General features: G+C 37.2%; 1 protein-coding gene across 1 annotated transcript in view; it reads left to right on the plus strand.

The window, feature by feature from the left end:
* Positions 1–12,180, plus strand: part of LOC131586214 (pleckstrin homology domain-containing family A member 5-like) — a 60,302-nt gene that overhangs the window by 47,722 nt on the left and 400 nt on the right.

Raw genomic sequence — 12,180 nt, forward strand, 5'->3', positions numbered from 1 at the left:
CTTCTCTTTGCAAATTTTCTGTGAGAACACACTTGATGTCCAGTTTAACATTTTACTTTGGCATAAATTTAGAAGTGAACTGAGAGGACAAAAAAGCAGTGTTGGAGTAGGATGTGGAATAAAATGCAATGGGGACACAAATGAGGATGATGTGGGAAAAGTAGGTATGTCAGGGGTAAATAGAATTGCAATATTTGGTGTTTTCATCCTTCCTGTGGAAAAAAAAAGCATGACTGGCTTCATTGGGTAACTGTGCTTTCAACCAGTTAGTGTATATATATCTAAAGGGGAGGCAAGTGTCAAAATATTTTTAAATGTTGCTTTTTATGTCCTTGAAATGATTGAATGTAGGGGAGGGAATGGAAATAGTTCATTGCATTATGGAAGTGTTGACTTTTGTGTCCAAACCAATTCAAGGAACATATTGAAAATGCAGTTATAATCTGTTTATCATGTTCCTCCTGTTAACGAAAACATTTGGATATTTTTTGCCAATCATATCAGACACTTTAAAGTCATCAGAGTATAGATGGAAATATCTTCTGAAGAATATGTAACTCACAGACTGGTAAAAATATTAGCCTTTATGGAAGAACTTCATAATACCTGTGCTGTGAATGTTAAATAATATAGCACTTTTCTAATGAAATCTCTAACTCACTGCATTTTTGGGCTGTAAATCTGCTGGAGCTGACTAAATCCTTATGTGTCTTGAAGGCCCAGGTCACTGGTGGGTTACAGGTGTATCAGTGTGACTAAATCAAATTATTGATTCAGAAGAAGAAAGAATGACTTTTGTAATGATACAAGATTTAAAAGGTAGAGTAATTCTGTTATTGCTAGGAACAGAAATTTTTGACTGTTTAATCCATTCTGGCTCTTTCCTTCTCCCTCCTTTCTGTCCCAGCCTGAGTAGATAGCCCAGAGGAAAGAAGTCTCTTTCTCCAGGAAACCTACTATTTTTATTTTCCATGCTCTGAAGGCGAATTCTGTTCTTCGTATAAAAATTTATGTAAAGGATTTTTGGGGATAAACCACAGCAGTCCTTTCTCAGCATCTTTGAAACTTGAGATGAAGTCTAAACCAAACAAACGTGAGACTGTTTGGGGGGTTTGGTTTTTGTTTTTTTTTTTTTTTTTTTTTGAAGGAATTTACCTCATGTCTCTTTTACTACTTAAAAGGCTTTTGCTTAGGGTAAGACCCATTCTTGTAGCAACCTTCCTGCTCTTGCTGTTCAAGCCAGGAAGAACATTTGAGGCTCATTTTAATAAATGTAGACTGTCTTATGTTGTGAGATTCATTTTGTTGGGACAAGCTAAATACTTGGATAGGATTAAGTTTTTATTTGGTGGGGTATTGTTATTTTTTTTAAAGTTGCATTTGTATATTAGCTTATGCTGCAGATCAGGTTACTTCTTTCACATGCTTCTGTGAATAAGCTGTGCATGTTCCACATTAAAATATTAATGCAGGACATATTTGACTCCTTGGCACAAGAATAAGATTTTCCAGGTGAAATGACTTGAAGTTGTAAAAACCATGCCAAGTACTGCAGTGCCAAAGAGCACTAGTTTATATGTAATTATTCTCAGATGTACTTCATACAATTAATAATTATATTGTACTTAGCATCATGAATAAAACCTGTTTTTCCAACTGTTTAGGTTATTCATATCTGAATCACTTCAACATGGGTTATTCTGGGGAAGGAAGTTGGCACTAAGTAGAATTTCTTAATGTTTCCAAGAGTGAAGAGGAATTTGGGACTGATTTTTAGAATGGACCTGTTGCCACACTAACCTGTGTTCATCCACAAACAGGCATAAATGTTCTGTACACAATTTAAACCAGAAAGCTGCTGTGAGGGGATACCAGTCAGGTCATCTTTCTAAAGCTGCTTCCAAACTTTAAAACTTGGATGAAGTATTTGAGGGTTAATGCTACTTTTGAGTTAATAAAATCAAAAGCTTTGGAGGAAATATGTGTTACAGGCAAGCATAAATGCTGACACTTTGTTTGGAGGATCTCTTACCAGGTCTTAAAAGAGCAGAAATGCTTGGTCTGGTCTTTAAAATAAAAATTTAGGGTTTAAAATTCATATCCAGAAGGAATAAATGTGATAATCATCAAAGGTAACTTCTGTCTTCACACTCAAAAGGAAATTCAAATGCCTCTAAGTCAACTTGCACTCAAGTCAACTTTCTCAAGCACACAAAATCTAAAACAGTTTGTCTAAAGAGAATAAAAAGGAAAAATGTAGTAGGCCACAATGTAGCTCTAAAGAATCAAAATACCCCTGTATGAAAGTAAAACAAGTCACTTTGACATTCTTTAATACACTCAGGACATTCTTTATCACATTTGAAATGTGAAGTGGTGATGTAATTTTGATTGATCATACAATAATGACACTGAAAATATCTCTATGTGTGCAGTTCAGATATTGGTATTTCTAAGAAGCTTTTGGTAGCATTTTTTATCTGAATGTGCTCTTTGGACGGTTCCTATTTCCGTGGGTTGGCAGTGGAGTACTAGATTATTGCTTGTGGAGATTGATTTTTTTTTTTTTTTACCTCCTGATATAAAAACTAAAGGAAATTGTAACTCTAAAATCTGGGAGCAGTAAGTAAAGGATTTCTTTGAATATTAACTTATTACAAGCTATAAAAAAATAAATAAAAACCCAACCAAACAAAACCAACCCAGAAAACAAAGCAACAAAACCCCAGCACAAACACACCCTGCAATTCCTATATTTAACAGAATTTAGTAATACAATGTGTAATACTTACCTGAACAAAAAGTTACTTTCAGACTATGGTAGTATTTTCCCTTAAATACATTTAGTAGGAGCACCTGTTTTAAAACTTACAGCAGAATTAACTTTTTTAATACTGTTCATAGATTGTTTTTGATGTTTTGGTGCAGTATGAACACTGTATCTTATTTAATTTAATCTTAAAAAATAATACAAGTGTGAGGACACCTTGTGTCAGAGAGAGAGAGAGAGAGATTAGGGTTTTAGCACATTAATTGAAACCTACTTTTTGGGAAAGCACTTTTTTCTTTGTCTGTCAAACTTCCAGTTCTAAACAAATTACTGAACTTCAGACCCTGGGTTTTCTTGAGCAGGGAGTGTTTGGGTGAGGAGTTTAGAACAGGAGTTGTGTTTTATTTGTTTGCTTTACACATTGAATGAATTATTCAAAACAGGGGAAAGATGTCAGTGAATCTTCAAGTACTGCTGTGCAATCCTGTGTATCCCAGCACATCCTGATGGGCTGTGGTGTGACTTCCTGGGAGCTGGAAGCTGCAAGTATGTGCCTCAGGAGCTGTCCTGGTGTAGGTGGACAAATAAAAAAATCCTGTCATACTCAATTAATAATCCTCAATTAATAGCTGGGGGTTAGTTGACGCTGCTGTCTCATTAGCCCTTGCAAGTACAACATTTGGCAGATGTCAACACCTGTAAGGCACCCTTTGCTATGGAAATACAACAAATTCTTGTTTTTCTCTAGTGGCAGGATGTTGCCAACCTATTTCAGCTCTGTTGGCATCGCTCTGCAGTTGAGAGCACAATGATTCATTTGGTAGTACTGTAATATCTCAGCATTATAGTCTCAGCAGCTAAGGATTTACCAAGAAACAGTATTAATCCATAATTAATGCTCTTTTATAATTATTCTGCAATACTACATGTTTATATACAGAGTAAATTAGATTATTATTTTGAAGGTTTTCAGATATAATTTGCTATTTGAACTGCAGCATAGGATATTGCCTTGTAGCTCTATGTAAATTGTTTAAAGGCACCTAACACAATAGATATTTTTTCAGATGAAGGAATTAATGTGATAAAAATGTTAAACTTTTATTTGTCTGGAGATGGTTGCTGGAGAGTTTTGTAGCTGACAATAAAGATGGTCCAGGAGGGTTTGCTCTGTGCATGGTTGAGTTGTGTAGGTCAAACGTGGTGATTTTTGTCTACAGAATCATTGTCTGTCAAACTGCACATTGCAGTTACAGATTTCTTTGGGTACAATCCACTGCAGAAGACAGAGCTGCTGTTGGGCGGAGAAACTTGGAGACAAGTTGGAATAAACACATTTACAGGTTTTGTCCGTTTATGCTGTTTGCACACTCACAATGTGCCTGAACTTGAACTGTACAAACTTCTCTTTTTCAAACTGGATTACTGAAAGTAATTCAGTCTTTTTATATAATTTTCTTCCTTTTCAGTTAAGAACAAAACCAGTTTGTCATATTTTCTTATTTTATTTGAATTTATGCAATTGTTTAGGGATTTTTTTCTGAGTTTCAAGCAGTTTGCTTTGAAATCTTGGGTCACAAATGGCTTAAAAGGTGCAGAATCAGCAGCAGTTTCGAAACACAAGCAAATTTTGATTTGTTCTTTTCATCTCTTCAGCAGAGGATTAAAGTAATCATGTTCTCATGTAATAATCAGTGTATAATAAAGCATTTGATCTTTCTTTTATTTTTCTGGTTTTCGAGTAGGATGTCAGAACATTTTTTTTAAATTTTCACTTTCAGTGCTGCTTTATGACTGTTTGTATTTCAGTGTTTGTGTGGATATTTCTAAGTAATACCTTAGCCTTAAGAAAAGCCCATCAGAGGCTGATGAAAAGAACAAGCTGTGAATGAATTGCCTCTGGCTTTCACTGAAGGCTGTCTTGCTCATTAATTTTTCTCTTTTCTTTTTTGGGCTAACTGGGTTTTTGTACTTTGGTTTCAGCATGTAATATACCGTACAGTTTACCTCTCAAATTTCCTGTGATTTTTCTTTTTTTTAAGTTCTTTGGATGATAATGAGCTTTTTACTTACAGGAAACCAAAGCTCCAGTATTTACTATTCTATTCTTAAAGGTACTGTAAATACACATGAATGTACATCAGTGTTAGTAATTTTAAAGATGGGTATTCTAAGAAAATATAATCACTAAATATTCTTGGTGTATACTACCTTAAAAGAATTTGTACTGGAGGATTCAAAACTGAAGAGACTTTTATTACTCTTGTAAATCCAATTGAATTGTTGATTTTCTTGTGGTTTTGTTTTTAGTTTATTTCCTGTGAATCATGTTTGAATAGTATCCTGAGAATAAATTGTGTACTTTTTGAAGGACATGAAATATTGGAGTGATAATGAAACTTCGTCCCTGGACTGTTGTCCCGAAAGCAAAAGTCAATTAAAAAAAGCATTTTCAAGTGTTGCTCCCTCTAGTTTTTATTGATGTATATAGGCTTTTTCCTATTGAGGAGAGTATAAAGCTCATTAAATCAGTTAAATCTGTTTTAACGAGAGGGAAAGGCAGAATGTGATGATTTTCATCTGTGCTGGTTTTATTTGAACTGTCACTGAGATTAGATTTGCTTGCAGCAGCTTTAGGAGGTTGGTGTCTGACGTGGAGTTCTTGGGGAGGGTAATGCTGAGCTGGTGGCAGCTTGGACAGAAGGAAAGCCTGTGCTATTAGGGGCTAATCCACTCTGCTGGATCCTGTGATTCAGCTGACAACAAAATTAAACAGCTACACCCTGGCTGGTGAATTTTGTTGTCTGAATATAATAAATAGTATCCCTGTTTCAGGCATCTGTCTGTGAAACCCCCCTAACACAGACTCGTATCAAGTATCTGATGGAAATTTATAATTACAGACCTGTGTTGTGTAGGGAAGTTCAACTGCAAATTAGCTGTGGATCGTTCAGAGTTTAATTATCCTGTTCACTGGTTTCATAATCTTTCAGTGTCTGTGGCTTGAGAATTACTCTACTCTCCCTTCCACAATCCATGCTGCATCAGTTTCCAGGGAAACAGGGAACAGAGGGTAAAGCTCTGGCCTGCTGGAGGGAGATGTTCTTATTTGGCAGGCTTGTGTAATAGGCAGTGAAAGTCAACTCTGTGTCACAAGTGGGTGGATCACGTCCTGCCTTGTTGAAAAGGTGAAGAAGCCAGGGGAATAGAAAAAACTGTTGGAAGTTAGTTTTAAAGTTTGAAAATACAAAACCCTGGTTTCTAATCCATTGATGCTGTATCATCATTCCCACTGGGCTTCATGTAACTGTGAAAAGCAGCCAAATGTAGGAGAGATTATCTCCCCTACATTTATTATTATATTATATTATTATCCAGCAGTTTGTCGTGTGCTGTGTTCAAGGTGTTTTGAACAGTGTATTTAGTGGTTTTTGCAGCATTTGACAGAAACAGATTGCCAGAGGTGAGGATTTGTTTTGGAGGTTTTTTGGAGAACCTGCACAAGAATTCCTGGCCAGCAGCTGTCTGTGGTTCAGTGACTTCAAGAGTCAGAGCTCATATCTTTGTGTTTAACTGCACCTGATGGGTTTCTGTGTTCACCCCTGACCCCACACCAACTCTCCACAAGTTGTTTTAAAAACTAATTAAAAGCTCTGTGTTGTTTCATACATGCACACAAAACTTTCAGTGAATTCTCTGAGATGACCAGTCTATGAAATGGTATCTATTACTAGATTATATTACTGTTACTGCTAAGGTTTTATTCCATAGTAGAAATGGTCGTCTCAGAGCCCCCTCTTGGATTTTTCAGAATCATGGAATGGTTTGGCTTGGAAGGGGATTTAAAGATCATCTTGCTGCCATGGGCAGGGACACCTTCCACAGGACCAGGTTGTTCAAAGCCCCATCCAACCTGGCCTTGAACACCTCCAGGGAAGGGATGTCCAAAGCTTCTCTTGTCTGTCTTGTTCCAGTGTCTCACCACTCTCATAGTAAAGATTTTTTTCCAATACCTAATGTAACTCTACACTCTTTCAGTTGGCAGCCATTCCCTCTTGTCCTGTGTAAAATAGAGAGGGTTTTTTTTCATTAGTACCACTATGAAATACCACTTGCTATTTTACTGCTTGTGTTCCTAATCTTGTGTAAATCTTCTGTGATCCTTCAGCTGGGCCCTTCTTGTCATCCTGAATGGCACCCATGGTTCTGGGAATACTGCTAAGGTTTAACTTGTGTATTCACTCCCTCTTTGAAATCAGGGTGAAGAGTTTGTGAGCTCAAGTCCTTGCAGGTTTGTTAATTTGCATCCTTTCATTGTTGTGAACCACTACCATCTCTTCATTTCTGGCACCTTAGTTTCTTTCAGCAGCTTTAACAAGTGACCTTATAGGGTACTTTCAGGAGAACCAGATTCTCTGTGAGCTGAAAGGCCTGTTAGATGTTTTTATTATTATTTTTTTGGTTTTGTTCATTTTTTCCCTTATTTGGTTTATGGGGTTCTTTTTGTTGTTGTTAGCTTGTTTTACCCAATAGTTCTCTGTGCTATGGCATTCATTTTCAAAAGCTGTTGTGAATGTTTTTATTTCTTTTTTAATTCATTGGGGCTTTTTTTTGGTTGAAAAGCTTTCTGATTTTGAAGTTTGAAATATGAGCTGTGTTAGGTTTGAGATATAGGCCTGTCTCTCCCCTTTTTACTCTACACATTTGCAAGTGATTCCTCAGAGCCTGCAATGTATTTATATTTAGACTTGTGACTTTTCATTGAATTTTGTATTCCTTTTTCCATTTGATCACTTTGAGAATTTTTCTTTGTTCAGTACTTCTCTTACTTTGCTATTAGTGATGCTGATCTCTGTTTTGTTTTAATTAATTTGGAGTGCTAGTCACGTTTCCCTTGCAATATATTAAACTTCCTCTAATGCAGACGAGTTTTGCTGCCACTGTTTTATCACTGTTATTTCATCAACTTAATTTTTGCATATTGAGAGACTTGAGAGATGAGGCAGAGATCTTGTGCTTCTTCAGATTGGTTCAGCCAGTGCTCATGGTTGTAATTCTGCACTGGCTACACAGTCAGCAAGTTGTCAGAATAGCATGTTCTTCTAAGTAGTTAATTTTAAATTCATTAAATTTGTTTTTATAAACTGATAACTCTACAAAAGGGTATTGTAATTTCTCTTTCTTTGCCTCCCTTGGGCTCTATTCTCTGTGTCTACAACTTTTCTCTAGTCTCCCAGCCTTCTTTGGGCTGAATTCTTTTGGGATCCTCCCTCGTGGGGAGTTCCACTTATCTCAGTCTTTATGATTCGAAGAAAACTCCTGAGCTTGTTAGAATCTTGTTTCTTGTGTTTATTGAAGGATCCTTACAAAACTTAACAGGTCTCTCCAGGCTGGTTACAAGGTTAATCTTTGCAATCTGGTACATTTCTTTCTTCTGATGGTACAAACAAGGCCTTGTGGCACACTTCGTGTCTGATACACAAAATGGCCCCGAACTACGCAGTTCTTTTATCTTTATACCTATTTTTACCCAATTAACAATAGACACGTATATTATTTTTCTTAATGACCCAATGACCCATCACCTCTGTGATGCACTGCGGCATTTTCTATCCAATCACTAACTATTACCCAAAAACCTCCAGGAGAAGAACATGAAGAAGAAAGAAGAAAGGACAAGGGACAACACCCTAAATCCTCCATCTTGTCTCCTGTTCTCTAAACTATTTTTTTTCACCCAGTGATTTAAGAAACTTTCTAATCTACACACCTACACTTTTAGCTTTTTTCATCTAACTTTATCATTTGTTTTCATGTATCACCATGAAAACATGCTCATGAATTTCATATAATATGAAATTCAGTGTTCTCTTGAATCCCAGAACTAAAAATTAAAAACAAGGGCACACAGTCTGTATCTCAGACTCCAACATTGGTGTTACACCTTTACAGTCTTGCAGATTTTTATAGCTTGGATTTATTTGCAAACAAACACAATGAAAGATTTAAGACAGTAATTTAAATTGGGAGTAGCTTCTTCTTAAGGAAGTAAAAGCCTTTATTTTTGGGTTAATAAAATTACTTCAGAATTAAACACAAATAGAATTCATTTTAAAACTTTAGGATTTTTCTGTTACCTTGATCACAAGTCCATTCAAGCCATAAAGGTTTTGTAAAGTGCAAAATGACTTTCCCAAGGTACCCTTTGATTTTCCTTCTGCCCTGGACTATGGACAAAAATAATTGATTTTTTAAAAACTTTTAATAAGAATAAAGAGGGAGTTTGCTGGATTTCAGAACTACTTATGAGTCTGCTAGAAATCTTACTCTGTTTCTATCCTGAACTATCAGAGCAGGTACTCTTTGCTGCAAAGAGAGAAGTTCCACCTGAATATGAAGAAGAATTTCTTTCCTGTGTGGGTGACCAGAGTCTGGAACAGATTGCCCAGAGAGGGTGTGGAGAATCCCTCACTGGAGATGTTCCAGAACCATCTGGATGCAATGCTGTGCCATATGCTCTGGGATGACCCTGCTGGAGCAGGGAAGTGGGGCCAGATGACCGCTGTGGGCCCTTCCAGCCTGACCCCATCTGGGATTCTGTGGTTTTGGTCAGGTATTCCTCATGTTAACCTAAATTTATAAATAAGCCAGGGCAGACTGAGTTAGAAGTGATCACTAAATGTGATACTGTAATATGACAGAAGTCATAATCCTTAGTAAGAAAAATATTTCTGATGTTTCCTCCATTCTTTATTTCAGTGCTCAACTCAGAAACCCTAGGAGAGGATTAGTTTGCCCAAAACTTGGGGGTTTTTTGCCTGCTATGTCTGTTGTCTTAATAAAACAGTTTGCTTCAAATTCCACCTACTTATGATTTTAAAAGAGATTTTTTGCCACGTTAATCCAAGCCCTGTTTTTGCACTATTACAGTCAAACTGCCACTATCACTCCTTGTTCCTGCTAGGAAGTGTCTAGCAAAGTACAACTCTTTCCATTGCAAGTCTTGCCTCAAGAAATCCTATGGTTAAGCAGGCTCTTCACAAGAAGAGAAATTCAGCTCTTGTGCCAATCAAAAGAGAAACCGACATAAACTCATCATATGAGCTTTTTTGATTGTTTGGTGGCATAACAGTGCCTCTGCAGATGGAAAACTGGGACAATAGTGGGATTTGGAGCAGCCTGTTTGCCTTTCCTCAGCAAGGGAGGAGGAAGGAGGGAAATGTCACCTCTAAAGTGGGGGAGAAAAAAACCAATAATCAGAACTACAATGTCTACTTGGAATTCAGGTGGCTGCACATCAAGTTACCTCTAACAGTCTGACTGCTGATTGCTACTATTCATGAAAAGGGGCTTTATTTTAGTTCTGAAATAATCCAGAGCAACAGCTCCCCCGTCGAGTTTTCCCGTCTGAATCTCTAAAATGTTCTCTTTTTTAATTTTCTCTCTTGACCCTCTCCTCCCACTCACCTCTTTGAACACAGATTTAAATACATTCAAAGAGATAGTGAGGAAGTAGTTTTCAGTCCATCTCATACAGCCAAAACACTGCTGCAAAGTGCCTCCCTTAAATTTTGGGAGGAATCAGCTGACAGAGGAAGGTTAGTTGGCTGAAGGCAAGGTAACATGAGAAAGAGCAGTTCAAAAGCACAGTGACAGTTTTACCTGACTCCTTTTCAGTTAATCACATCCACTTCTGGACACCCATGTCCTGTTAAACCACATTACCTTTGGAGCCTGTCACCTCAGCCTGGTTCCTTCCTTTGTCTGAAACAACTAAAATCAGTTGACCTTCAAGTTACAGTGATGTTTACCTATTCATTGAGAAGTGGAGATCTAGATTGCACTTAGGATCCTGGTTCCTTGGACTGGGACTTAGGGCTGCATTTCATTCTCCCTCCTGATTTTTAAGAGATGCTCTGTTTACTGTTACTTGTAATCCTCAATGAAGTTTTAGTACAGTCCTAAATCAACAGAGGTGGGTTTTCAAGTGGACAGTGTAAATTATAAATCCTGCATTAACAATGTGGCCACATTGGAAAATACCCTTTAGTTCCATTGCCCTTTAATGGCTCTCTTACATTGGCTATTGAATCCCATCTATCTAAATCCCATGGGAATTTTAAATCAGATGTGCTTTGGGGAACTTAGCAATAGCAATATTAATCACTCCCATAGTGCTGACAATATGTAATGGTTTGAGTGGGGCATCCTTTGATGCTGTATGATGTTAATGGTAGCAAGAATCAGCTTTGCAGTAGACCACATCATTTGCCTTGAAGGATCATTTCAGATAACAAAAACCAGAGGTTTGTTGTGCAAGAACTGGTTGTTCACACACACAAGCACTGTTTTCCTTCCCAACAGAGAAATTATTTATTGCTAGGAGACAGCAGTTTCTTCTATCCCAGGGATATGTTGTTGATAATGCTGTAGAAAGCCCCACATTTCCAGACACATACTGTGAATAATCAAAATCTGAGAAATTTCTTCATCCTGAGCCAGGTGTAAAACTACAACAGGAGATAGAAATGCAAGTGCCTGTATAATCCTTTGGGTTCATTGGCTCCAAATGTTTTAAGTTCTCTTCTTTTTGCCTGTATTCTCATTTGCATCATGTCACTGCATTGCTTGGGTGCTGACAGGCAAACTTCCTGTCTAAAATGCTGATTATATGATCAAAATTATTGATATTTTGATACACTCCATTTTGTGCTTTCTGACTGTATACTGTGTAACCAACACAAGGGTTTGTATTTAATTATAAGCCAAGCATTAAGTGACACGTGCCTGCTCCGTAGTTTTTAATTTTTATGTTTCTTGTGTGTTCTTTTGAAGCCTCAAGTAATAGAATGTGTTTCCTGAGTAATTGTAATCTGCTTTAGGAATGACTTTACAGCTCCTCAGAAGTTATCAGAAAATTCTCCACCCACCAGCACTGGCTGGTGTTGATGACTGAGCCTGGTTAATAGATTGTCTCTGATCTCGAGTTGCTGCCGTATAAGATGGAATATCTGGAATATCATTCAGTAACCTGAACTGGAAAATTAGAGATTGCAGCTGTGTGATGGGTGAGATCAGAAAGGCTGCTGTAAGAATCCTGTTCTGCCCATATTGCTGCAGGAAATGCTCCTGGCTCTTCTATAGCAATATGTTTTACAAAACACCCTTAGAAACCATCGGTCTCCCCAATATCAGCACAGATACTTGGGGGTTAAAATCAGTAGGAGCTTGCCATCTAAAATCCAGTTCCTATGCCTTGCTCTGGAAAGTGGAAAGGCCAGACTTTGTATCAGATTAAGATGAGTTAGAGTAGATTGAGGCTTAAGGATTTTTTCCATCAGAATGAAAATATTAAAGACAGATAATTTTACCTTGTCTCTGTGTTATTTAATTTTTATTTTCCTGATTCC

This window comes from Poecile atricapillus, chromosome 18 (assembly GCF_030490865.1).
Source record: "Poecile atricapillus isolate bPoeAtr1 chromosome 18, bPoeAtr1.hap1, whole genome shotgun sequence".
NCBI lineage: Eukaryota > Metazoa > Chordata > Aves > Passeriformes > Paridae > Poecile > Poecile atricapillus.